Consider the following 27877-nt stretch of genomic DNA (forward strand, 5'->3'; position numbering starts at 1 on the left):
CTCTAAATATGCATGAGATAGGCATTTATCAGTTCTTAATCTGGTTTCATTGTCTGACAAAAAGGGAGCCTATTGCACATATGCAAATAAAATTCTCAATTATAACAAAAGATGTCTTCAAACCAAAGTATGCCACGTTGTAGCCAGGTTTCAGGTAATAATGACACTAAACTACGCTGCCTATACTCTTGATAAACACCATGTAGACCTTACAACTCCCTATAAAAATACTAAACTGTGGGATAATTATTTATTGTGTTTTCTTAATAATACATGGGTCAAGAGATTTCAATGCAACCTGTCTTATTGCTGTTCTCTACAAAGCGTCTGAAAATTTAAACAAAATGGCTGAGCTTCAGAGCTGTGTGGCCAGAGAGGTCTCACTGGGAGGAGGAATAATGAATCATGATATCTTTCAGATAATTTGGACCCCTTCCTTCTCCAACATTTTCAGATATGCTTATTATAGATATACACCTAGAAATACCTCTGAGAGCTCCGGGCACATAGCTGGTAAGTAAAACAACTACAAAATTAAGCACTATCTATTTCTATAATCAAATCTTTCCACCCCCTACCAGAATGGAAAAATGAACTTTGCATTATATACAAAGGCCTGATGGTAGACTGAAGAAACTTAGCTACTACTTCCTTTACAGAACCTATATAACGTGCTTCTTTCAGTCACTTACAACTTAGTTGCATTACTCCAAATTCATGTCAAGAAGGACTTTGTAGGGCCCTGCATAACGACTTTTTAAAGGACCAACCTCATGAGAGAATCAAAAATAATGTCGGGTTCACTAAAAACTCAGGGAAAAATAAATCCTATCAAAAACTCCTGTGTTTTTTAGAAAACACTTTTTTTTCTTTCTTATGTATGACGAACTGTTCCAAGTTCACCCCTGCAATTCTGCTTCTCAGTCCTGACTATCTCCCTCTGACTTCTCACCCCATCTATATGCTTATGGGCATATAGTCTTCTGGACTAGAGAAGTTCTGTTCAGAGGTACGTACCTTTACACAGGAGCTCAGCATAAAAAGGAAAGGCACAGGAAACAAACTGGTTTTGGAGTCATATAAATTACAGAAGAACTCCAGGGTTTTTAGAAGTTTCTAGCCCTTACAGTTGCAGGAAAAAAACCTTTAAAAAGTGAATTCTCACTGCTCAAAACCCATAAAACAACAAAACGCCTTACAAATTGGTTTTATATCTGACAAGCACAAATACAATTCAGCTTTGTAATCAGTTTCAAGATGCGACAGCCATCATTAGACTTCGCATCTGGCATCTGACTGTAAAACAGAGCACTGCCGCCCTCCCGCTCAGCACTGTGCCTTCTGCCAGATGATCCCTGCCCAGCCCAGCCCTCCGCTTCAGCGCTGGCTCTCTCACTTAGCGGTGAATATAAATTTCACGTTGCCCCAGTTCCACACTAATTCTTGGAGCTTAAGATCACGTCACCAATATGATTTAGACCCCGATTCAAAAATTTGTTGAAGACAGCAAGTGTTGGATCACTTTCTCAAAGGCAAGTATTAGAGGTCTAACACTTCTACATTCTCAGTCATTTGGCAGGGCTAAGGATCACAATGGTGTTGAAGAAATAAGTTTTACTCAAATGAGGTATGTATGCCCAAAATTATATTATTCAAACTTAAAAGGTGAGTTTAGAAAACTAAAAGATCTGAATGCTATCCAGTCTCCCCATACATTGGCACTGACAAGCATCTACAAAAACACTGTGCAAATCATCTCCCCGAGAGCTTCTGCTGACCTGGGCTCTCCAGTCTTGACATTCAGATAGAGCCCTGAACTGACCACCCTTAAGCTTCAGATCCCTCCTGAAGTTTTTTTTAAGGTGTCTGCTGCTGTTCATTTGATTTCACTCAACCTTGGAGCCAAAACCAGCCAGAAGTGCAGACCACACTCTGCTTCACCTGCAACTCACACAGACAAACCAGTTGAAACCAAATGAAGGTGCACAGGAAAAGAGGATGAGGCAGACTATCTTATTAAGGGTTGAAAGAACAAAAAACAAATATGAAAAATCCTGCTGAATGAAGTGAGATTTTTTATTTGTTTGTTTACGTACATATCTTAGAGATGGCAAAAGATACTGACTGATCCTGCTAATCCTGTCACTGTACCCCATCTATAGGCTTATGGGCATACAGTCTTCTGGACTAGAGAAGTTCTGTTCAGAGGTACATCTGCTTCCTCCTAAACATGTTGGTATGCAGTTTACAAATGGAGATTTCCACTAGTTAACTGTAAACCTCCTCCACAGCCTAACATATCCCACTGACCACCTCTCCCTCACATTTGTTCTAAACCACCGTGTCGTGCTTTAACCCCAGCCAGCAACTAAGCACCACGCAGCCACTTCCCCCTACCCCCTCCTAGTGGGGTGAGGAGCAGGAGGGAAAAAAAGTAAAACTCGTGGGTTGAGATAAGAACAGTTTAATAACTAAAGTAAAATAAAATACACTACTAACTAAGAAGAATAATAATAACAGTGATGAAAAGGAATATAACAAAAAAAAGAAATAACACCCAAGACACGTGATGCACAATGCAGTTGTTCACCACCCACTGACCAATGCCCAAGCAGCGATCCGCCCCTCCTGGCCAACTTCCCCGTTTATATACTGGGCATGACGTTCTACGGTATGGAATACCCCTTTGGCTAGTTCAGGTCAGCTGCCCCGGCTATGCTCCCTCCCAGCTTCTTGCACACCCGCTTGCTGGCCACAGCATGGGAAACTGTAAAATCCTTGACTTAAGATAAGTGCTACTTAGCAACAACTAAAACATCAGCGTGTTATCAACATTATTCTCACACTAAATCCAAAACACAGCACTGTACCAGCTACCAGTAAGAAAATTAACTCTATCCCAGCCAAAACCAGGACACACTGCCATATAGATTATTTGTATGGTATGTGTATATTATGCCTCCTCTAATGACTGAATTGCTCTTTCTCTTTTCAATATCTGTACACTACAAGCAGAGATTATCTCAGGATAAGGGTGTTAATTTAGAGTGTGTCAGGTGGTCAGAGAAACTATTCTTGTGCTTGATCTGATGCCACCTAAAACTTAAGTCATTCTGCCATTCCTTCACTGAGAAGTAAAGAATTTCTAATAAATTATTAGCAATTATTATGACTTTCTTTTCTGATCTTCCTACAGAATGTTCATTCTGGTTTTAAAATTTAAAATGTAAAAAAGATTATGAGGCATAAACCAAAATGCCAGTTAATACTGTACATAAGAATGATGTTGCACTTGAACTAGCCAAGTATGAGAACAATGTAAGGGAAAAATAAGGCTTTACTCATAAAGTATTTTACTCTTTACCTTAAAGTATAAGGTCATTTATCAAATTGTATTTTTAAATGGACCATGAATCTTGAAACTCTAGCTATTAAACTTTTCCACAAATAAGTCCTTTAAAAAGCATTTCTTCCCCAATTACAACACCAAGTCAGAAAAGCACATTTATCCACTTTTATTTAGCAAATCATGGAACATCAGGAGTGCCTTTAACTCTGCTGACCACAGTGTGCTTCACAGCAATGCTGAACCTAGGCCTTAAAACATCATTGCCAGTTTGAACAACCTTGGCAAGGCTCTCCCCTTGTTCTCCGTCCTTTCTGCATTGCTCTGCCACAATGCCACTAGAAACCAAGTAGAAAGGACTCCGGCGAAAGCACGACCGGTATAGCCAGGATGCTGTCATTTCCGAGGTGGTTTTCAATAGAGGAACCGAACGGAAATTCCTGCAGCCAGATTACAAATTGTGGGCCTTCGTGCTGCACTCCTTCAGAGGCTAAGCATGTTTCAACAGAGCAGAGAATAATGACAACGCTGACCCAGAGCATACACAACGTTTCTTTTATTTTTTCCTTCCCTTTGCAGTTGGCAATCTCTTTTTGAAGTGGGTACAGGGGACAGTGCTGTCGGCAAGAGGGAAAAGGGGTTAAAAGACCACAGCTGCTGCAAGATCCCATAGCCTTTGGTGAGTGGCACTGGTCCCCCGACGGCGAGTCCTCAGGGAAGGCTCCCGGAGAGGGAGCAGTCCTTCATCGCCTCACCTGGACCGCTCACACCACTGGCGTGACCAGCTCCTTCTGCGATTTCTCAAACGCATTAACTGGGAGAGTTAAGTAACCTCAATTTGATTTAATCTAGTGGCTCTGGCGGGACAGTAAGTATTTCAAGCTCTATCTAATTTCTGGTGGAAGCAGTAGATTTAGGATTGAAGAATAATTTTTTTTTCCCTGACTCTTCATTTCTCTGCTTCTTCATGATATAGAAAATAATAAAAATAGCAAGACAACTTTATCTTTTAAAATACCTTCTCTTCCCAAAAGGTGAAGCTGCATTTGCTCATACTTCCACTCAAGAACACGATAAAAACATTTAAGCCAAAACGAAGAATTCTAGTCAGAAATCATCCACACTTCTAACAGATGACAACGAAGGGATTAGGAATTTATGACTATAATCAAGGTAGGTTCTCTACATTAAAGAAATAGTTTTTAATTTACAGAGCAGAAAACCTACCCAGAGCCTCCAGAAACTCTTTGGGTTGCTCTGGGAGTTTGGAAGTCACTCACAGCTTATTTAGAGGGTTCTTCCTCCAGTGGCTGCTCCGCTGCATTATGACATGCACTATGTGTCACTGCAGTACAAGAACATGTAACAAACTTCATTGACACTAGCATTAGAAATTTATGATGAGCTCTCCAAGTATACAAGACCATTTAAAATAACTGACAAAAGGAAGGTTAGAATTGCTATTACTTTTATCAGACTCTGCAGTAAAAACAGTGAAAAAGTATACCTTAGAGTTTTAACCATAACATGTTAATAAGTCTACAGCTGGTTTTGAAAACTTTAAATATAATAGTGAAATTGCATGAAAGAAAGGAAGAAGTGATTTTTTTTCAGTGCTACTTCTCTACATTTTGCTTGCAGTCATCCAATTTATTATTAAAAAATACTCAGCAACTCTGGTAAAAGGAAATACATTTCAAAATAAACACTTCTTTTATCCTATAATATTATCCAAGTATGTACTTGGAAAAAAACCGCTCACAGTGGGAATGGAAACAGGAGTTAGTTTTACTAGCACTACAGGTCTGAAAGAAGGATACTCTTTAAAACAGTATTTTTTAATGCATAGGAACAAAAAAGAGTGTTGAGTGAAACAATACAACATTTAGTGTTGGTTCATCTTTCTTACTCCTCTTTGAGAACACAGACATGATTTTACCTTTCTAAAAAGTTAATTGGATTTGCAGAAGACTGAGTGCAACACAGGACTGTACCTTGGAGGCGAATGCCTACCTTATGAGGAGAAGCAGTTCAGACACTACAAAAATGCATATGAACTGTTCAAGCAGAAATGCGATCTGTACAAAAAGCAAAATGTCATTTTGAAAAATTAAATGACAACGGGCCAGGACACATTTATGTAAAATGTTCAAAGTTTGTCTTTGTTTATTTCTAAAATTATGAGATATCTTAAAGGAAAATAAAATGAATATGCAAATGACTAATGTTCTATTAAGCAATCAACAAGTTATAAATAATTACAAGCTTGTCTATGCACTATTACATGAATAATTTTTACATTTATTTTTATCCTAACGTGCACACAGTACTGGAAGTCTAATGCATCGGTTAAGATATATAAAAAATTATAAGAAATAATTTTTTATGTTAACGTATTTTTAGTAGCCACTACAGAGACATTTTTGAAGTTGGATTTTTGCCTATTTTATTGTATTCTTCTGTGAAATGATTCCAAAACCAACATGTTTCTAAAATATTGATCCTGACATGTGTTTTGCAGTCGTCATTCCAGTCAATTTAAACAGATTATTTTCCGCATCTATATAACTAATAAAGGTTAAGTGATGCCACCCTGACACTAAATTATTTCATATGCAAAGGAAGAAAACGCAACACTTGCCAAAAAGTATAACCTGAACAAAACCTTGGCGTTCTACAGAGGGGTGATGAATTAGATCCGTAACTCTGTTCTACTTCATTGAATCTAAACTGAACTAGTGAAATGTAGCATAGTAGAATACCATCTTATTTTCATACAGGAGATGATATACAGCATCTTAAAAAAACCCTAATTCCCAATTGATATAAAATGTCACGGTGTCACTAATTTCAGAAGTGAGGTGCTACAGATAGAGGCACACATGTTGGGTCATGGGATGATTTCAGCGACGAAACGAGTTTGTCACCTGTATCAGGTGTGTGACAGAGGAAGCAGGCCAGCATCTGAGACGCATGTCATGTGTCAGCACCAAAAAGAGGAAAAAAAACTTTCCGCAGCAATTCAGGAGGTTCTGGCAAGAAGGCAGCTCATTGCTTGCTACAAGCAGTCTCACTGGAACACAGCACTGAAAATGCTGCAACTTCAAGAAAGGCTTTCAGTTTCAATTGGAATATTTACTTTCCTCCTCACTATAATTCACTATTATATATAGCTACCTATGTTACTGAGGATATAAAATATATACTTTGTGATGTTTAAAGTGTAAAAAAAACTTAATAAATAAATCTATCGCAAGAATAAATGGGCAAATTATGCATCAAACAGGAGATTCAGTCTCTATTTTAGAGTAATTTCTAAAGCTGACTTGCTGCTCCAGTAGCAATCACTCTAATGCAATGACATGGTCTTCACCAATGCCACATCACTGCATGCACCTGGAGCTACTTTCCTGAGCTTGGACTGTGAGCATCACAGCAGGATCGAGGAGTATGAAATTATCCCAGCATGGCCTCAGTAATAAGTCTATCCTGACAGCCTAGGGCTTTCTGTGATTTTTGTGATACGTGTGGTCTTACCTAGGAATTAATAGCCCAATCTAAGCATGCATCAGTTAATGACTTTTACAATCCCAGTGTACAAAAACACACTTAGTCAGGCTCCACTTCAGTTCAACCAGCTGACTGTGTGTTTAAGGACACCGTTATATCTGTACACACCCCGCTGGCTGGTATAACCAGTCCTAATGCTACATCTCTCATCCTAGACTTCATCAGGCAAAAGATATTAACATCCCTTCGCATCTGCCCCTGTCCAGAGTGAAAAGGACCAAATACTGACCCGCATATTCTTCATATACTCATTCAGCTAACTTAATAGAGCAAATAATACTCTAAAATCAGCAGACTTTTGTTGAGTGGATGTAACTTTACAAAGGATCATAAAGGTCTGCCTGATAGGGTATATTCGTACCCTATCTTTTGAGATTATTCAGTCAGAATTGATTGTAACTATAAATCCTCAGTGAAATATTTAATAGGTATGTAATGTTTACTTCTCTGAAAGTATCTGATGCAACTGGATCCCACTCTGAAGGACTAAACTGTTCCACAGAAGCCTCTTTGGGGAAAAAGTTAACAAATAAATAAATAAATAAATAAATGACCAAGCATATCTATGTAATAAATTGATTTCAAGCAGAGATTTGCTGGAGTATGACATGGAATATAGTTACAAAGCAAAGGTGTGATGACCATGTGCTAAAACACTGGTTTTACCTGTGCTGTCTAAAATAACAGTGAAAATAAGAACTTGAAAGCTCAGGCTTCAATACACTTCTGCATTGCTGGAGTTAGCTCTGCCATTGCTCCTACATGGTAGTAAGTAAATAAAGGCTATTTTAAGTCTTTATTTTCCCACTTGTACTAAAGAGATTCAGCAGGCACAGAGATGCCAGTTTTGTTACACATGCACTTTTACTTTGCTAGGAGTGCTTAGCACCATAATGAGTAGATTCCAATAGCACTGTAGTTGTTTCCACATTGCTAAAAAGTACTATGGCATCAAAATTACACTTTGTCTGCCAGAATATATTGATTTTGACAAAATGTCATTTAGAAAAAAAACTGTTTGAAGAAAATCAATGTTTTGTTGCAATATTTCAGTAAATATTTCAGTATAGTTTCATATTAAATTAGCGCTACATTGAAAAAAAAACAGCATTATGATAAAAAACATTTTGACTGCTCCCAAGAAATATTTTTTAAAATATGTTCTATTGAAAATATTTAAATATTAAATTTTTGTTGATTCCAGGCCAAAACAAACGTGTAAATAATAAAATTGCCATGAAGTGGACAGTCTGGTTCCCGCACAGCTCAATTAATGGTTTGCATCTGGAAGTAGCCTCAGGAGAAGACTTCACATCACAGTAAGTCTACTACTTGGTGTCCTCCTCCCCTATACTCCAGACTTCTTTTGGAATGCTTCTATAGGGGTTCTTCATACCCTGCAAGAGTAAGAGCTCTAATTCCTCAAAAGGCCCCTTGAGTCTGTTGTCTGCCTATCTGATCGTAGCATGAAGCCACTCTGGAGTCTGACAACTCATGGCTGTGGTTAAGGAGGGGTGGAGAACATATAGGCATGTCCTGGTTTCGGCTGGGATAGAGTTAATTTTCTTACTGGTAGCTGGTACAGTGCTGTGTTTTGGATTTAGTGTGAGAATAATGCTGATAACACGCTGATGTTTTAGTTGTTGCTAAGTAGCGCTAATCTTAAGTCAAGGATTTTACAGTTTCCCATGCTGTGACCAGCAAGCAGGTGTGCAAGAAGCTGGGAGGGAGCAGAGCCGGGGCAGCTGACCCGAACTAGCCAAAGGGGTATTCCATACCATGGAACGTCATGCCCAGTATATAAACAGGGGGGAGTTGGCCAGGAGGGGCGGATCGCTGCTCAGGCATCAGTCAGCAGGTGGTGAGCAATTGCATTGTGCATCACTTGTCTTTTCTTGGGTTTTATTTCTCTTTTTGTTATATTCCTTTTCATTACAATTATTATTATATTATTATTCTTAGTTTGTATTTTATTTTACTTTAGTTATTAAACTGTTCTTATCTCAACCCACGAGTTTTACTTTTTTTTTTCCTGATCCTCCTCCCCATCCCACTGGGAGGGGGGAGCGGCTGTGTGGTGCTTAGTTGCTGACTGGGGTCAAACCACAAGGCACTTGTGACTTCTCTTGCACCATCTGGTCATTCTGCCAAAATAGTCTTGGAAGACCTTAAAATAATGCACTAGAGAAGAATTTGAGCAGTTTGCAGCATCACAACAGACTGAGAAAACTATTGTGAGGATTAGCTTCTCCCTTTGCCTGCCCACTCTCCATTCTCCTCTTGCTCTTCAGCGTACCTGAGGCTACAATGATTGACTTATCTGGAAAACTCTATACCAGTTCCAGGGTAGATAACAGTGAAGAAGATGCTGAGGTGAAGAACATAAGAAAGTATATACTGAGAAATTAAGAGTGTGCGTCAGTGAAAGGTCTGTGTGTGTAGCAGGAACCACAGATTCTGTCTAATCTGAGACACCAGGGGACTCATCACCAACTCCCGAATAAGGGTGTGTGTCTCCAGGCGCCATACCTCAAGCATGCCCTGACCACAGGAAAAATATCCTGTTTTCCACCTTTTTATGATGCAAATAAAAATTATATTGTCCATTTCAAGAGATGCAATACTTAATCCTCATCTCTATTTGATTTTCCGTCCTAGATTTCACAATGACTTAGTTCTGAAGCTTTATCTTTTTGGAAAGGGAGGAGTCACGAGTTCTTGAAAGAACATTGCATCTGCTCTCAACTGCTATTCTGCATTAAAAAATACAGATTTTAACAGCTTTCAAAATGCATTAGAGTTTCTTTTTTTGAAGTTCATTGAAGTCATCAGAAACTCTCATCTCAGGGATTACACACTCCTATACCTTATACTGTAGAACTCAGTATTGTAGGCAAAAGGAGCTTGAGGAAAAGTAGTCTCAGACATAAATTAATCCATGACTGAATATCCAAAGACATTCGGATTTTCTCTTCTTGAATTCCCAACAGCATAATTCAAACATCACTTCAGAAAGATTTTTGAGGACTAGTGCGATTTAAAGCAAACGAACTGCTGCTTTGAGATTTCTGGACTGGAAAAGTCCAGAAATTTAGGGGAGAGTTTACAGTTTTTCATCCTTACAGTTGTAGACAGACACACACCGCTTTATACTGTTTGTACATTGAAGTTTTCTGGCATTCAGAGGAAACAGTTGGTGAAAGCAAGCAGCTTCCACAAATCTGCATGAGTGCACAGAGGTAGATTACACTGCAATGTCAGTGATTAACACTGGACAGCTTTGGGGATTTAACGAGCACAACTAACAACAATGATGACACGCGTTGTAAAAGTATGTTGTAGAAAGTATGATCTACAAGGAAAAATGTGGCCAAAACCTATATCTAGAGATATCCTTTATCTAGGTGCACATTAGCTAAATAAGTGCAATCATTTATTTTAATATCCCTTAGCTTAAGCATTAAGAAACCAACTGCAACCACAGATATTCCTGAACTGAAAACCATGGAGGCTGGGAGATTTTTCCAGGGAAGTATCACTTTTTTGTGCTATTCGTTAAACATATGATATTAGCCCCAGTCAGAGATATGATACTGGCCTAAGAGACATTTGGTATGAGCTGATACAGCAATTCTTACACCTGTTTACCACTGCTTCTCGTAAACAGCAGAGAAATGAGAATAACGATGAAGATATCACTTTACAACTAGTTGCTAATTAAGTGATGAATAAATAACACATCAGATGGGGATGTGCTTCAGTGTCCCAAAATGAAATGACAATTCGTTCTAAAAATGGGAGTCAGTATGGCTTTGAGTTACCTGTATTAGCACTGTAGTTCAAATTGGGAACGTGCTTTTGAAGCGAATCTGCCCACTGCTCTCCCTTACTATACCTTGATTCACGCTGCAAAGCTGTTTGGGAGCATGTCAACTTTACTCCTTTTGGATGGCCCAAACCAGAGGTGCTCTCCATAAGCACTCCTAGAGCTCCAACTATAAATAGTTATGCAGCCCACTGAACCAAACCAGAACTACTTCTACAAAGCCAACTCCCAGCAGAAGCATTTAATGTGGACATCAGGCACCCAGCTGCCTCCTGCAGATCCGCACCTACTGGGCTGCACGGTACCAGCCTTTGGCACCAAAAACTGGACCAGATCTCGGGAAAGCAGGGTCTGTCGTTGGTCTGCTGAAGGACGTAGGACATGCTTCCTCTCCTGTCTGTGGCCCCATACCGTAAGACTATTTAACTCCTTTAGATGGAACTTTGAGACCTATCAATAAAAAGCTACTTCCACAGTTATTTCAAATGCATGGTTAACACGACATTCTGGTAATCAGTTCCCTTACAGACGTACAGTATTGTACCTCGGTTTTGTAAACTATCTGTCCCCTGCCCACATCTCACTTGTCAGGCTCTTCACTAGAGAAGACACACATTTGGGCAGAATCAGACCCTCTGGACCCCATGAGCGGCTCAAAGGTCAGCCTGCAGAGCACGCAGGTAGGTCTGATCAACTCAGTGCGGAGAAGGCATTTTTTAATAGAAATCTTGCAGATTGCTGCTATAAATGGAGATGTCAGTCGGCTTCATTCTCCACTGACATGTTTCCAAAACAGACAGTTTCCCACTTTTGTTAACATAAAGCCTGCAAAATAATTCTACATAGCATTAAAAAAAAAATTACCTGGTTTGATCAGTACACATCAAACCAATTTTTATCTGTGTTAACTTTATTGACATTTTCTCCCTCATCTCTCGCGCACACTGAACATAAAGTATTTCTTTGGAGTGCTACAAGGGAAAGTGGAAGGAAAGTTTGCATCACAGAAGGGCTCTAATGGTGTCAAGGATGAAAAGCATAGGGTGATGACATCCATGCAGCTGGCCATCGCACCCAACAGGGACAACCTGCCAGTGCAGCATCAGCTATAGGTCTGAGGCTTGTTGCGTCTGGAGTCATGCATTTCCTTCAGAAAAAAAATTTTTGGGAAAAGCTGAACTGCAAACATCACTGCAGCCTTTTGTGACAGAAAACTGTGGGGAATTTTCACCAGCTCTGAATTCCTGCTGAGAATTCATCTTCATTTAAAAGTTCAACAGGTATGGCTTAGTGAGGATGTTTAAAAACGCTCAATGCAGTACAGCCAGTACATCTGGTACAAAAAACCGCTGAATTTATTAGGCCTACAGGTCAGTATGTAAATTTCTCAAAGAGACTCTATGGCTATGTCTCTACTAGTGAATTAAACATGACTAGAATATTGAACCTACACTCTGGCACTGAGGCCATCCGGCAAGAACATCTCAAGTCCTTACTATCAGACTTTCTCACCCTCCAAAAAGGGGTGGCTGTATGCTAGCTGGGTATCAGAAGCGTCTCTGACCCGCGCAGACTCCTGAGCAGCGCCTGGGAAGTCTCTGAGGGAACACCAGCTGGCAGGGGCCAAAACCACCCCATGAAGCGCTCCAAGAATTTATTGGTAGGGTTGGCTGGACTTCCAGTACTCAGGAACATTTTCCAAAACTGTCGTGAAGTACCCTACTGGCAGTAGTGTCTGTACATGTGTGTCCCCTGCCTTTTTTGTGTAAGTCGAGAGAAGGAGCTGAGAGTCGTGGTGGGACAGCAGAAGAAACACAGACACACACACACACGAACGCAGGTCAGGGAAATTCAGTTCCTGGGGATATTTCTTCGTGGTCCGGCAGTAACCGTTGAACTGTAAAGTCTTTAGTAATTTCTTTGGGATGTACACCAACTCTAAATGACAATGACCCTCTGGAGATTATTGAAGAACTAATAAAACATTTTTTCTCCCCTTTTATCAGTGTCTAATGCTCTAGCTTGTTTATTCCCATGAAGGGAAACGAAGAAAAAAAAATTGTGTTGGACCTGCTGGTAGATACTACATACTGAGTCAAACAAAACTTTTTATTCAGTTTCTGTATTTTTCACTGGGAATTATGCTTGAAAAGAATTAAGAAAACATTGTTTTAAAAATGTAGTGATCGGATCTTCATCAGGTAGAGCTTACAGTCAGAACAGCTGAAGGGAAAAATGGGAAAAGTTGTCTTAAATCACCTTCTTGTTCCTCTGATCCCAAAGTGGCCAGACTGAGCCAGCTCCCAGCATGAACTGCAGCAGAGCAAGGACTACAGAAACACGACACTGCCGAGTCATCTAAGTGTCAAGCAGACCCCGTTCCACACAAATCCTGTCCTCTGCTTATCCTGACAAGCTTCTCTCCATATCCCACCTAGACGGAGAGCGGGTATTAGCTCCAGGGAGGTATTTCCAACAGCATGCCCAAAGGGAATCCTTAGCTTCTTATTTACGCTCTTGCACTGAGACAACCATCAACAGCTAGACTCCAGAAAAGGATCTGGCTACTTCCTAGATTTCTGGATTAAAAAAGCCCATTTTCATACATAAAACTTACAGTACAACACTAGACAATATATCAGCAGGAATCATGACTGGCATTACAGTTGGTGGCCACTAAAGAGAATGCTTTATTAATAACAACAAAGATAAGCCAGAGGGTGATTAATGCAAAAGGGCAAGTTTTAGAAACACATCGGCATTTGAGAACTCCAGCCAATATTCCTGCAAAGCTAAGGAGTAAGTAATACCATTCGCATATGTATGAAGATATTGAACTGAATACCAGCCGCAGTTCTGCTACATGTTTTGCTGCTTTTAGAAACAAGGAGAGGGCAGAACGAGACCTAAAATTCACACAGATCATGGGATGATCAACAGAGGTAATGTTTGAAAAAAAGTTTTTCAAAGAAAAGATTTGAAGTATTTTCAGAATTTAGTCTTGCAATTACATATAATTCTTCTGCTGCTTTTAACACTCTCCAATACTCACAATGCCGTGGTCCTAGTTTTTCAGGGAATATACATAAGATGGAAGGCATGGCCACTTCTCCCCCTTCAAAGCACCTAAAAATTCAGACTATGATACCTAACCGCTTAAAAATTCCAGTCTTGGCGTGAAGATCTGCGTGTCTGTAGCTTTTGTGCCATCCTGTGAAGACACAATGGGATAAGCTGATGGTCAGGATATCGGCATTAGTGCTGGATTGCTTTGCTTCCACCAGCCTGTGTGACAGCCAAGAGAAGATGGGCCGAAATGTCTTCTCTTTGACACAGCTAAAATTGCACCACTGCATGGAATAGCCAAATTTGACACTGTATTTTCCCTGGAAAGCAAAGGAAAATGTGTTCCTCAGAAGTCTGATATGACATAATATGCTAAAATAGTCTCCTCTGGAGTTTTTTCAGTCAATCAATGAAATAAGTGTCTTGGAGGAATACTGAATACATGTTTTTGATCACGTGGAGACTACAGCTCCTTCTGAGTAACTGCCTATTTACCAACGTTTTTTGTGAAAAACAATAAACATACCCTGTCCCTGCTGAGCAATGATAACCAAATAAAATCGAACTTTCACTCCACTATGATTTTATAGTAATCTAAAAATTGAACAATCCCCTCCCTGCCTTCCTTCCCTGTGTTCTCTAACTTCATTAGAAACAGTCATGGTTTATAGGATGGCTCACTACAGCAAAAGCACAGGTGGAGGATTGTTTTGCAAAGGTCTGGTCCCTCAAGTCTTTTAAAGATTTGACCCTTCTTATACTTATTTATATGGCACAAATGTCTGCTATTCAAGTCAAAATAAATAAACAAATAAGATATAGCATAACAGTATCATTAAAAATAAGCACTTTCTGTTTTCAAAGAAATTAACATGCCTGTACTGACAGCCATGCCACACTAGTAGAAAAGGAGACACAGAAAAGGATTCGAAGCTGAGCGTTGAGCGATGAGGCAAGGTAGCCAGCTGTAGGCAAGGGTGTCTTAAAGAATATGAAAAAGCCTAACTGGCAGTGGGTTGGTTGTGCTGCGAGAACTGATGAAAAAATATCACACTTCTGACAAAAAGATGACCGGAGAGTAATAGACATGAAGATTCAGCAAGGGACAACAGGGAGAAAACAATGGAAATACACTAGCAGTCTTGGTAGAAGCTAGGACAAAATCTGGTTGCAGTGATAGATGACCACAATTCAATGACAGATTGAAAAGTAACCCTGACACTTTCATCCTTTGATTGCCTTCATCAACATTACATCTAGTCAATTTTTCACACTCATTATTTCCATATATCTGAAGATTTATCACTCATCTTTGAAAGGCAGTATTTCATTTTGTGTCCTCCAGAAGCAATTAACTAAATCCATCTTCTGAATCTTCAGCATTGTTACTGCATTATTGCTGTGTTTTAATCGAATTCCTCAGAAGTGATCTGCCATTAAGTATAGATTCATCACAACATTTTATTTCAGGTTTGCTTTGGTTTTATCATCATGAAGGAGGCCACAATAACGTATCAATGTATAAAGAGACATACAGGATTCAACAATGCCACACAGAGTAGGGTGCAGATGACATTCAATATTGCTCTATCAATGTTACAATCAAACAGCATATAGTGTTGCAAAGAATTTTAGAACTCATTTATTACCATGCTATGCAGTAGCAAGCATCAGGTACAGTCAAGCTCAGAAGGACCAGCTAATTGTGTGCCAGAAAATAGCAAGCTACATTTGTATTTAGCTTAATTTAGCAGTGTTTTCAGGGAGAGGGAGGGATCTGGTTTTCCCACAACAGACTTTTTTTTTTTTTTTGTAGACTGCACACCTTAGGAAAAGGACTAGAAAAATAACGATGAGAAAAATACAGCCTCCTGCTTTAGAGTACAATAGATGTGAATAAACAAGAGTCAAGAAGGAAGAGAAAGAAAAATTGCAGAAGATTTAGACAGGAGTCTCATGAGATTTGGTCACTTTCTTGAGCTATTAAAAAAAATCATTCAGGGACTTTTAGTGAAAAGTAGTAACAAATTACTATGACTTCTGCCTTAAAGACAGCTGTTCAGCGAGCACCAGCAGTTGAATTAATAGGTACACTTATATCTGAGTGGAATAATTCTTTTTTCAGTTAAACCACTTTGCACATATAGAAGCCTTTGTGCCAGCAGGTTACTAAATGACATTACACTTGTGTCTCTGTGGGTAAATTAGAGGAATATAAAGCAAGATTATAAATGAGATCCTTTTAGATGTGACTAATGAAGGAAAGGGACAACATCATGAGTGTAAGGGCTAGATTATTTCCTTAGGAAGGCTAAGCAAAAGGGATCTTCTTCAGAGGTTGAATTTTTTTTTTTTTTTAATGTAAAGATAAAGAAATACTTCACTAATGGATAACAAGATTACTTTATGCAAACTTCTGGCTTCCCTTTCCAAATTACAGCATCTGCATCCAATTCAAAAGGCACCTAACACCACATAAATGGGTATGCCGGGAAAGACGTACAGTATTAACCTTGATGCAGTACTTTACAGTCAGGTTAATAATATATGAGCCTGCAACTAAAGTGGGCCTACTGGAAAGATAAGCTGATCAACTATCCTAAATGCATTTTCTAATTCACTGCCCATCTTCGTCGTTGTCTTTTTTTTTTTCTGTCCATTTAAGGGGGAGGGTTTATAAAAAGAATTGTAGGTAGATAATCAACATTTTTAAAATAGCTAAGCCATTCCCAAGCTAGCTCAACCATTTTTCTGAAGAAAAAAATGGAAGAAATGCCAAAGGAGACACCATTTTTTGATTAAAAGGAAATGAAGTATTTCCTCCTTAAAATTGATTTCTCTTAATCACCTCTCGTTCATCACACAAACACACAGGTACTGCTAACTACTTCTCTTCACATTTCATAATCTCTTACTGCCCAAGGACAACCTGCTTTCTCTGTCACACAAGGTAAAGGTGAAGTCCAGTCCAGATCATTTAGGCAATTAGCTTGCACCTACATTCTAGGTGCCTAACAAAGGCTGCATAGGGGACTCTGGTACTTTCCTTAGTTTGTATTAATGAAGAGAGGCGAGTACTCTGGCAACCCTCCACAGAAAGACCATTATCTACCTAAGCTGAGGTGAACATCATCTCTATCTGGATTTAAGTGTATGTTAACTGCCCAGCGTAGCTGGCTCGGATACCACCTCAAGTTCATTCTTCTCTCCATCAGTAGCTATCGCTCATCTCCCAGAGCTTTCTGCTCTGTGATGCAGCTCAACACGCAGCTTTCTAACTGTGTGGGAAGTCACTATCAATGAGTATGAAGGCAAGCAAGACCAAAAGACAGAACTTGTCCCCGAGAAACGAGTTTGTGACAGCAGTTTCCCAATGCGCAGAGAATATTTGTCCAGGTACTATCTCTAGAAAACACATCCTCAAAGAGAAACAAAGAGGTCCGACAGCAGGGCAGAGTCAAGAGGACATGCAGGTGGCATTCACTTCACCTACTGCCAAAAGCCTAACAGACAGGCATTTGGCCAAACCATGCTCCCTGTATGGAGAATAGAAAGAAACAAGCTCTCTACAATGAGTCATCTTCTAATATAGGTACTGCCAGCCAGATAGGATTTATCACCCTCTGGAGAGTCACAGTTCTGCCACTAGAAAGGGTGACTACATAACTTCACATGGATGCAATGAATTGCACTTTCTGGATATACCAAACACATAGAGTGGGCCAGGGAGTTTTCTGGTCTAAAGGACAAGTGGCATGGCATGGCATGGCTTGTTTCTATCTAGCTGAACTCACTTATTTCACAGCACAAGTAGCTGCATCCAAGTTGCCTGCTGGGAATGGACCTGGCATGTGCTAACATCCAGCGAGTACCCAAGCATCACCTGGGAAAATGCTGGGCCAAATCCATGCTAATGATTAACATATGATGAGTGCATGCCTGAGTTCAGGCACCGTGCTCAAGCACAGAAGTCCTGACATTCTTCAGATTATCAGGAGCATCACAACTCTTAAATCTAGACGATCCATAGCTTATGGGGTCCTTTTGAAAACAAAATCAAGGGTCATATCTATTCTGCAAGTTCTGCTAACATTTTGCTATGCAAAATTCCAGTTGGTTTGGGAGATGTTTTTGTTATCCAAATAGAAAGCCTATTTTACATGATTGGAAAATGCTCAGAAAGGCCAAGTGTCATTATCTGAATAGCCCAGGAGGTCAGAAGCTAAAGCAAATCACTGCTGGTGGAAAGAAACACAGACATATCATTGTGTTATGTTACAAAAAAAGGCCCAAGTTCATCTTCTGTGTCTTTAATGAATAACAAGACTTACTGCATTACTCAATACTCCTATCTTGAGTTGGTGCATTCTAAAATTCAGAATTTAAATGCATTTTGGTATTGTCTGTTATTTTCAACTTCAAAATTTCAGTGCATTTAAAAAGGCACAGTGTCATCAGAAACCACCAGGAAAAATAGCTATCTGCTTACAAAATAACTTTTGGTTAGGTAGAAAAATGGTTTCCACTAGTTTACATTTTAGCATTCTAAGTCTGGAAGATTCAATTTCTTACCCTTCCAGACTTATTTCCCCACTGAAAAATGTGAGAGGGGCTCAGCTTCCCTGCAGAGTCAAGCTCAGCTCCTGGAAGGGGAAGCCCTCAGTTCTGATTCTGCACCAGCCCAGTCCCAAAGAGTGGAGGGCCCTGCCCAACCGAGCTCACGTGGTGTGCGAACTGGATTACAACTCAACATTTGACGTTATAACTAAGCAATGAGCTCACGTGCTAAGCCTATGATGGATAAGTAACCACCGGAATGGGAGATGTTAAAATATCCCTCATGTGATCAGGAAATAGCCATGTGTGACTCAAGGGAATGAAGCTCTTCCTTTCAAGTAACTTTAGGGTTAACAGACCAGCAGAGTATGATAGTGGGGCTATCTTACATCTCAATTAAAAGTGCAAGGGATGAGCAATTTTTAATCATATGGATTTGAGCTTGCTTTCAAAGGTTATCTTCTCTGTCCTACATGTATTTCGATTCAGGACTCACACAAAGTCTACCTGAAAAACTCTCCACGGTTCACACTGTATGGAGAATTTTACATGCATTAACCTGCTGGGTAATATTACTTAGTGCTGCTAAAGATCAACTGTGTACCAGTTCAGCACAGTCTTCTACTTACCCTCGAAAAGGCAGGTTAAGGAGGAACAATAGGTGGAATTCATCCCAACATTAACTAAAAACTGAGCATCTATCCTAGGACAGACAACTCCTCTCATTGTCTTCTCCGCCCTATTACCCTGGTAGCACTCCTAGACAGGCACTTCTGGAGGGCCAGTCACCCTTACTGTCTTAAATACCTGTCTTCTTAGAACAAAAAATACTGTCTTATGGAAGTGCTTCTCTCTGTTAAAGGGAGCTTTGATGATCAGCGCTGGCTGGAGGCTGGTCATACGCTGCATAACCTATTTAAAGCTTGTGAAACAAGTCGTATTCAAGGACCTAACTCCCACTGATACAACCATCCTGTACAGAGCTCTGTATTGACATAACTTCACAGCTTCCAGAAACTGTACTAGCTGCACCAGAGGTACCTCTGGCATCTCTGCAGTGTGCTGTATTGTGCCATGGAGACATACCCATGAACTAATGAAAATTCAACATTCATATTAGTATAAAGAAAAAAGTCATTAACTGCTACTGAACTGCCAATTATCCAGTGTAACTGCAGACCTCCCAGCACAGCTGTTTTACCTTCCCTCTCTGCTGTATGCAATATTACACTCATATTGCAGGTTACATTATCACAGCAACCTGTAACTGGTTCCTAACTGCTGAAAGAAAAAATTATTTTGCCAAAATTATTGGTTCAAATCCATAACAGTGAATAATGAATTAGACATGCCCAGACTTGGGGATTTTCTCCTTGCAATATCTGTAGTTATAAGGAACTGTGAAATTCAATTACAAATATTAAATGAACTCTCCTTTTGAAATGATTCTTCTTCCAGCTATTTTTTATGACTCTGTGTCATACAGGAGAAAAAAGAAAGTTTGTCCTGGATAAGCTAAAACCCCTAATGGTAGCTAAATATTACTCAACCTCTTCCACTGAAAGTTTTTATTATCCTTCAGTATTGATGGATTGCACTTGATACTACCCGAGCTAAATTCTTTATATAATCAAATCTTTATTAAAGAAAATTGTGGGGAAAAGTGTATCATTACTAAATGATCCCAAAGGTCTGGTGACACCTAAACAAAAAGTACTCTCTCTGCGAGTCTTCAGACTCAGGAATTCTCAAGTCACAAATGAGGGGAGGTTGCAAGAGTACACTAGAGAAGTATTAACACGTGTTTATTTTATTCTTCCCTAAGCATCCACTACTGGCCAGTATCAGAGTCAGGACACTTGGCTGGGTGGACCTTTAGTCAGATGTGTCATGGATGTTCCTGTGTTTGTATGTTGTCTTCTGCCAAGCATGAGATTGTCTGCCATGCCTTTATCAAATTGCTAAGCTTTCTGTATGACTACAGACATTAAATTATCTGAATAAGCACTCAGTGCATGAATAAAAATATTCATATAAGTATCACTCTTTTCTTTCTCTCTTTTCTTTTGTCTTTAAAGGAATGGGAAAAACTGCTAGGCATAGAGTAGGTATAAATCCATAAAGGTTCTGTGAATTTTCCACTCCTGTATAACTTAAATTAGTGTACTTCTTCATTACTTGGGCATGATGAAAGGCTGTCAACAGAAGTAAAAATTTACTTATGGTTACATGCACAGAAGTCCTGACCTTGTACTTTACAACTCTTTTTTTTTTTTATGACCAGTATATCTGAAAGGACATACATGCGACGCCTGTTGCAATCAATGCAAAGATACCCAGAATACGATGAAGATACATACACAATGTTGGTAACCAATGACATCTCAGATGGCGTGGCATATCCTTATGACACTGGCATATATTACAAATGACCTATGGGAAACTCCTGATCTTCTGCAGCATCAGCAGGAGACCAGCAGGGGCATCTGAAACCACACCAAGACACGCTTGTGTGTACAATGCAGGGGAGCCCTGACAGAAATAATAATTAAATCAGAGGACAGATTCACAGAAATGCAGTGCCGGAAAAGATCTCAAAGCATCAGCTAGCCCAGCCTCTCCAGAGCAAGAGCAACACCACTGGAACAGGTATTTTTCTAGTCTCTTCTTGAAAACGTGCAACAAAGGAGATGCTAGAACAAATGTAGCTAGCTGATAACTAATCCGAAATCAATTAATTAATTTCTTCAGGTCTTACTCCAATTGGTTCTAAAGAGCAGCTCATCCTCCTCCTCTCACCACGCGCCTCCTACATATTGGGAAATTTATGTCCTCTCTCCATCCTATTTTTCAGTGCTAAACAAACCCATTCACTTCAACATCGCTGCATACGCCCTGTTTTCTAATTATTTTAATTAGAAACATTTGTTTCCCTTCCTTACACCTCCTGTTCGTTTCCATCTCCCTGAAAGCCAGCGCAAAAACACTGGACACAGCATTCTTGCTCAGGCTTCACTAATGGCGGAGAGAGAAACCCCTGTGTCTTGTGAATGACACTTCTATTTATGCACCTGAGACTAAGATGCGCCTTTTTTCAATTGCATTACACTTGTGACTTGGATTAACTTTTTCACTTGCTTTAGACTCTGGTTCAATAAAACCTCCACATCCTCTTTTTCTGCACTGCTGCTTAGCCAATTCTTTATCGTTTTAAATACTGGATTCTTCCTTCCTTACAAAATGTAGCACTCTGTGCTTGCCCCTTCTTTGTTTAGGGCCTTTCCTCTAATTTGTAAAGATCATTTCGAATTCCCTTTTTGTCCCCTGAAATGTTTGCAATTATTCCAAATTGATGTCATCACAAATTGTATCTATTTCATCATCCAAGTCAGGATGATTCAACATTGGCAGCTGGAGCTGGCTTTTAAAAAGCCTACTGCCACCTTCCAGAAACATTAACTACCTCTTTGTCTCTGCATAAGCAGGTATTTCTTCCCCTTCACAGCAGCCGCTTTCCTCTGCGGATAAGCAGAAGCCTGTCATCAATTCCCCTGGCCAAACAGGAGTCATTCTCCTATCATGCCGTCTGCTACAAGCACTCCTCTCTCTCTGTCAACAGGAACTATGAAACATGACAGGAGTGGAGAGACAGAGCGAGGCAGGCTGAGGGAGTTCACGGGTACTGTCCTGAGGAAGAAAAACAGACGGGGCCAGGACAGAGGATTAGAAGGAAGGATGCTCTTGTTGCCAGCTGGCAAATAGAGAGCAGGTAACCTGCTAAGATAGACTGTCCTCCAGGAGCGGTACCCGTTGCTGCCATCTCCTAGTGGATGGCTGCTGGCTCATCACCAGCACAGCGACAGCGCTCTTCGCAGGGCTATGCTGGCCTCAGGAGATGCTTCCCTGCTTGGGCAGTATTTCTTTCTTCTTCTTCCTTTTTTTCCCTATATTATCTATCAAACACATACATACATACATACATACATATATACACACAAAATGATTTATATGGTCTATCTGCCATATCTGTTCAATATGATCTACTAGTCTCCCTACGTACATTAAATTACAAAATATATGTTATATATTCTATTTTATACTCTTGTGATTTGTGATCAAGTTATAAGCATTGCACACATGAATCTTCTTCTAGCTAGAAAACCTGTGTTTGCAATAAAAATGATTATGTAATCACTCTATTAGTACAACTCATTTAATTTCTCCACCTGAATCTTCAAAGCAAAATATGTCACAACTCAGTTATGATTTCCTGCATGAGGTAACTTCGAGATTCTGTTTGCAAAGTATTTAGAAAGTAGCTGTTTATGGCAGGAAATATAAACTACATTTATGACAGAAAACATAGGTTACATTTCACTGTGCCTAGCTGCAGCCACTTGAAGACTAACCAAGTTGCCTTGGCTCTCTCCATAGCCATTCAGGAAAGATGGACACCTCCCAGAAAGACGCATCCTTCCATCTTAAAAAAAACCCACATAGATGTCTAAGACATCTCTTACAAATTAGTGCCCGACTCCTTCTCGTGATTCCAGAGAGAGCCTGGAGGATGAGCTTTGGCTGGACACCTAGGGAACAATTCACTTACCTAAGCAAGGGTGTCTGGTGCCATTTTGGATGCCCTGGATTATGCAGGACCCCTGCATAGGGCTGGCAGGTACAGCACAGGATCTATGGGAGTCCCCTACCCTTCTGGAGGGGCAGCTGGAGTCCAAGCAGGATACCTTGAGACACCTAAAATATCTAAGAAGCACTACTGAAGTGTCTTCTTTATTTTAAGGTAAATAGCTTTCTGGACTCCATCACCTGTATTGACAAGAATAACAGTTGCTTAAACTTCAGGAGCTGGTGTCACGTCTAACACAGGTGCACAGAGCACACAGACATGGCAGAGGGCTTGCAAGAGATCTGCACCAACCTGGACTGGAAATTGGAGGGCAAGTATGGTACCTTGAAACCGAAATGACAGTAGACACTTTTGCCTGAGCAGCCACATTCTGTTCTAGATCTCCATTAACTGCAGTTGTAGAGCTTAGCAATCCAGCTCTCATTTAGACATCTAATTGTATACCTCTCAATTTACATAAACTGAATTCCACTCCATTTTTTAGACGTCTAAAGTAAGATGTGACAAATCTCATCAACAGAAGTATGAAGGTTCTGCATCTTCAGTACTTCAGGTGAAGTATGAATTAATTCACCTAAAAATAATTATTTGTGCATCACTATCTAAGGAAAGTAGACAATATTTGCCCTCGGTGAGTAAGAACTTCAGTTGACCTTAGAGCAGCAACTAAAACACAGTTTGTCAGAAAGATGTCAAAATTGCTTTGAAAATCAGCAGGCACCCAATGAAGTCCATACGCATACTTGCAGTTTTATAATGGAACATATGTAAAAATAAAAAATTACAGTGTTAGCATAGAACAGATTACATCTTTTTCAGAAACAACAGCTCGTAAGTTTTATGGTCTGACTTTATGTCAAACTAATTTTCTGAGTACAGTATTCTCAAAACAGCAGGATGACTATATAGCCAATGATGCCTCCTGGGTTTTGCTGGTTTAATTTTATCAAAATTAGAGCCTTTGAAAAACCCCGGATGAACAGCTCTGAAGTCCCCTCTATACACAAAGAGAATGCAGACAGCACTTCAGAGAGCAGTAGCACAAGTTTCCTTTCTTACAGGAGATCGTACTATTCTCTGCAAAACATCTCTAAGAAGAAAGGTTCATTTTTGCACTGATCCCCTTGTTTTCTCTATCCACTTTATAGCTTTACCTCCCATAAACTATAAAACACATCCTAAAATGATGGTAAAATGACAGCACAGCACCTTAGTCTTCCAGCTATAATGATGAGTTTAAAGAGGGGGTTATTTGGAGACTCAATGTATTGATTATTTAACTTCCCAAGGATAAAAAGCTACAGGAGTATTTGGGTGCTTGAAAATTATATGCCTGGAACTAACGCATTTGACTCACAGACCAAATGTTGAACAAGAATCAGACTATAAAAAAAATCACAAATTGTGGATACTATCTGATCGGAAATAGGCTGACAGACTAGTAAAAAGCACGAGAACTATTTCTTTTTCAATTCACATCATCTAAGCAAAACATACCTCTAAAACACAGGAAGTACAGAACACAATCAACCCAAATCATGTAAAATGATAAATTATAAAGCTAAATTATTGAAATCTGACAACAGTAATCTTCCATGCTCTTTATTTGTAAGATGAATTACAGTATTTTCTCAGTATTATGTCTGTCATTATTGATTAGAATTTTGTTTGGAGATAATTTGTTTGGAGATAATTTGTTTGTACAGTAATGTACATTTTACAGGCATTTACAGCAGTTTCAAATGCAATTATTGGAGGTATGCACAAAAATAGGTAGGTAAGTACCCAATCACAGGTATAATTTGTGAAATAGGCAAATAATAATGGGAAGGCATGCACAGGTAAAGCAGGGAAATAAAGCACATATGGAGATACACATATATATGCATATATATATATATGTGTAGGTCATTAACAGACTGCGGCCCTTCCTTGAACAATGCACTTCTTACATACAACTTCATTAATTCATTCTTGCTATCATATAGATAACTTAAAGTATAAATATCAAAGCATATTATTTTTACTTCATAAATGTTTAGTATGTTCAGTATGATGTAATCAGTATAGCAGAGTAACAATTTCAAGAATGCTACTCAACATTTTCAAGATGTTAGGAGATCAAATAGAAACTGCTTATTTAAAACTCCTCAGTAAAACAATTTGATGCTGTGCAGTCCTGATACTTCCATCAGTCCTCCTGATCCAGCTGAGCATTTCAGCATCAAAAGTAAAGAAAAATGTTAACTGTTCCATGTAATCTGAGGAAGATGCACATTACTGTTCAATAAGTCTATTCTAAAAAATAGCTACAGGTAGCCTGGATGTATGGACGGCAAAGGATTTTTAATAATTTTCAACAGAAGGACTAAAAATACACAAATTTTTTAAATGCTGAAAGGCCAAATGAATAACTAGTAACTGAAGATTCATAGAGGAATATATTATATGTAAGCCTACAGTTTGATTAAGAATAGAAAAGAGTATGATACAAGCTGTAATTCTTGTTACAAAGAACTGTCATCATATCACTGAAAGGTACATTACAGGCTGCCTAGAAGGCAGCATAATAAAACTTGCTGTAATAACTTTTTATTTATATTCATAAAATTGGAGAATGTTAATTCTCTGGTTATTTTATTTTTAATATAGAGGTGAATCTTAACAAGCTGATTTATAAAAATTTACACCAGTGTCTAGATTTAAATCAAAGGAATTAATGTCCATACTACCACAGTTCATAGAGAGAAATTCCTGTAAGACATTTCAATAGCTGATGAGGCTAAAGGTCAATGCTCACAATATCTGCTTGGAATTAAATGAAAGAATATGTCAAAGATAAAAAGTTTAGTTGGTAACCAGCATGAAGTTCAACAGCTATGCCTCAGGTCTTCAAACTAACTGTGACTTTTTTTTCCCCTCCAAATTACTATCTTAGAATGTATACTTCAGTAATCTTGAAAAGCTCCTTCTGTTCGTCCTTATTCACCATTTCCTGATATTTACTCAAGAACCTTTGCAGATCAGTATAAAGTTACTGAAAATAAGTGGAAGTAATCAACTCGGGCAATACTTGAATATAGCTGTGCTTAGTCAAAGATGAGTTCTTTCACAGGGAGAAGAGACAAGCTCAGCTGAAACTCCAGTTGTAGTAAGGTGTTCGCCAACCAGAAGCCCTTTCTGCTCATTTTTCCTGAAGTAAATACATACAGTTTTTGTAACAATAGTACTTTAGCAACTCCCTTCAGAAACACATATTTGTTTCTATTGCAAGATCTGTACTGGTATTTTTCACACTTTGCATTGCCCCATGAGAGGGCACGGGAAAAACCTCTTCACTTCTTCACAGCTCTGGCAACTAATGGGAAACAGCGGGCACTGACTTGTGGGGCAGCTAGAAACTTAAGTAACTGGTCGGCTGGCTCACTGTCCGGGAGAAAGGGATGGCACCCATCCTCTTGAGGAGCTCCTGTATCATTCAAGACCTAATTACCCAGTCTAGCAGCGTAACAAGCAGTGTAATTACTTACTTTTCCTTATACCCTTGCTACAGTGGGTTGGACAAGTTGTTATTTAAACCTAACAGGCTTTCCCACAGCTGGGGGCGGGGGGGGGGGGGAAGGCACAAAAAGCAGCATACATCCCCTCATTTTCTTTCCAATCTCAGCCTGTCTTTCTCTGATATTTATTGCCTATGGGGCACTTCGCATACACAAAGTGTTATATATTAATTTAATGCGTAATTTAGTGCTTCCCTAAGTCTGGAGCATAGCCAAAGGTGGGGAAGGTGGCAGTGGGGACAGTGAAGTCAGACTTTTCAATTACTCTTCAAAGACTCAGCTTCCATTTTTTTTAAAAGCACTCCTACAGGTACAGAAAAGCCTGTGGAATATACAAGGTGTCTCTGCAGCTGCCTGAATTTGCAGAAAGCCTAAAATAAACTCTTTTAAGTAAGAACTATCATCTCACTTGTTCCTCCTGAATAAGTAAAAAGGCAGACGTTGGTGGCACTTTTAACTGCAAACAGGTAACTAACTCTGTTAAAACCATTTTTTAAAAGATCGGAAGTAGAGCAAAAGTTTCTATCTCAGAATTCTGGGTAGAGTGGGTGAAAGAAGGGGCAGGATTAATGAAAATACACAGATCATGTCTAAAGCCAAGCTATGCCAGCTTGTAACACTGCAACAGTGCATTGAAGGAGTAGTGCGGTGTTAGTGTCATATCTACTAAAAGAGAGCTCAGCTTCCAAACGTGCAGATTATTATTTTTAATGCCACAAATGTAACCACAGCACTGCAGAGTAGGCTGGTCTTTTTACCTCAGGTTTGCAAAAGGAAGAACAGAAGGAAAAATCTGAGATACAGAGGGAAGGAGTAATTTGCTCAGGAACATGAGAAATCCACCTCAGACTGAGGATTAGGACAAGAAACAGCAATTCTAGCTTCTAACCCCAAATCACCAAACTATACAGACCGGGGGACCGAACCACAGAAACACAGTAAACACCTCCCTTTTCCTCAGTGAACCCGACAGCCCCAGAACAGTACCACTCTGCGAGGCAAAATTACAGTTCCTCCAAAGTCCGTATGCACTCGCGCCTGCTCTAGATGCTCAACAATAATTAACACACTCGCACGTGTCAGTTTATCCACCGACAAGCTGGGTCGGTTTTTTTGGGTTTTTTTTCCCTGAACCGCACAAGAAGCGGGGAGATGCCGCCAGCCGCGGCCCTCCGCCACCGGCCCCGGGAACCCCGTCGACCGCCGCCGCCAGCCCGCCCCGCTCCGCATCCCGCCGGCTGCGAGGCCGAGGCAGGTGCCGGTGGCCCGGCGGAGCCCCAGCGAGCTCCGGCCGGCGGCGCCCGGGT

The 27877-nt window shown here is 39.8% G+C and overlaps 1 protein-coding gene across 2 annotated transcripts in view; it reads right to left on the reverse strand.

Moving 5' to 3' along the window:
* Window positions 1-27877, reverse strand: part of GABRB3 (gamma-aminobutyric acid type A receptor subunit beta3) — a 197736-nt gene that overhangs the window by 83871 nt on the left and 85988 nt on the right. The gene's annotated exons all lie outside the window — the stretch shown is intronic.

Source organism: Gymnogyps californianus, chromosome 1 (assembly GCF_018139145.2).
Source record: "Gymnogyps californianus isolate 813 chromosome 1, ASM1813914v2, whole genome shotgun sequence".
NCBI lineage: Eukaryota > Metazoa > Chordata > Aves > Accipitriformes > Cathartidae > Gymnogyps > Gymnogyps californianus.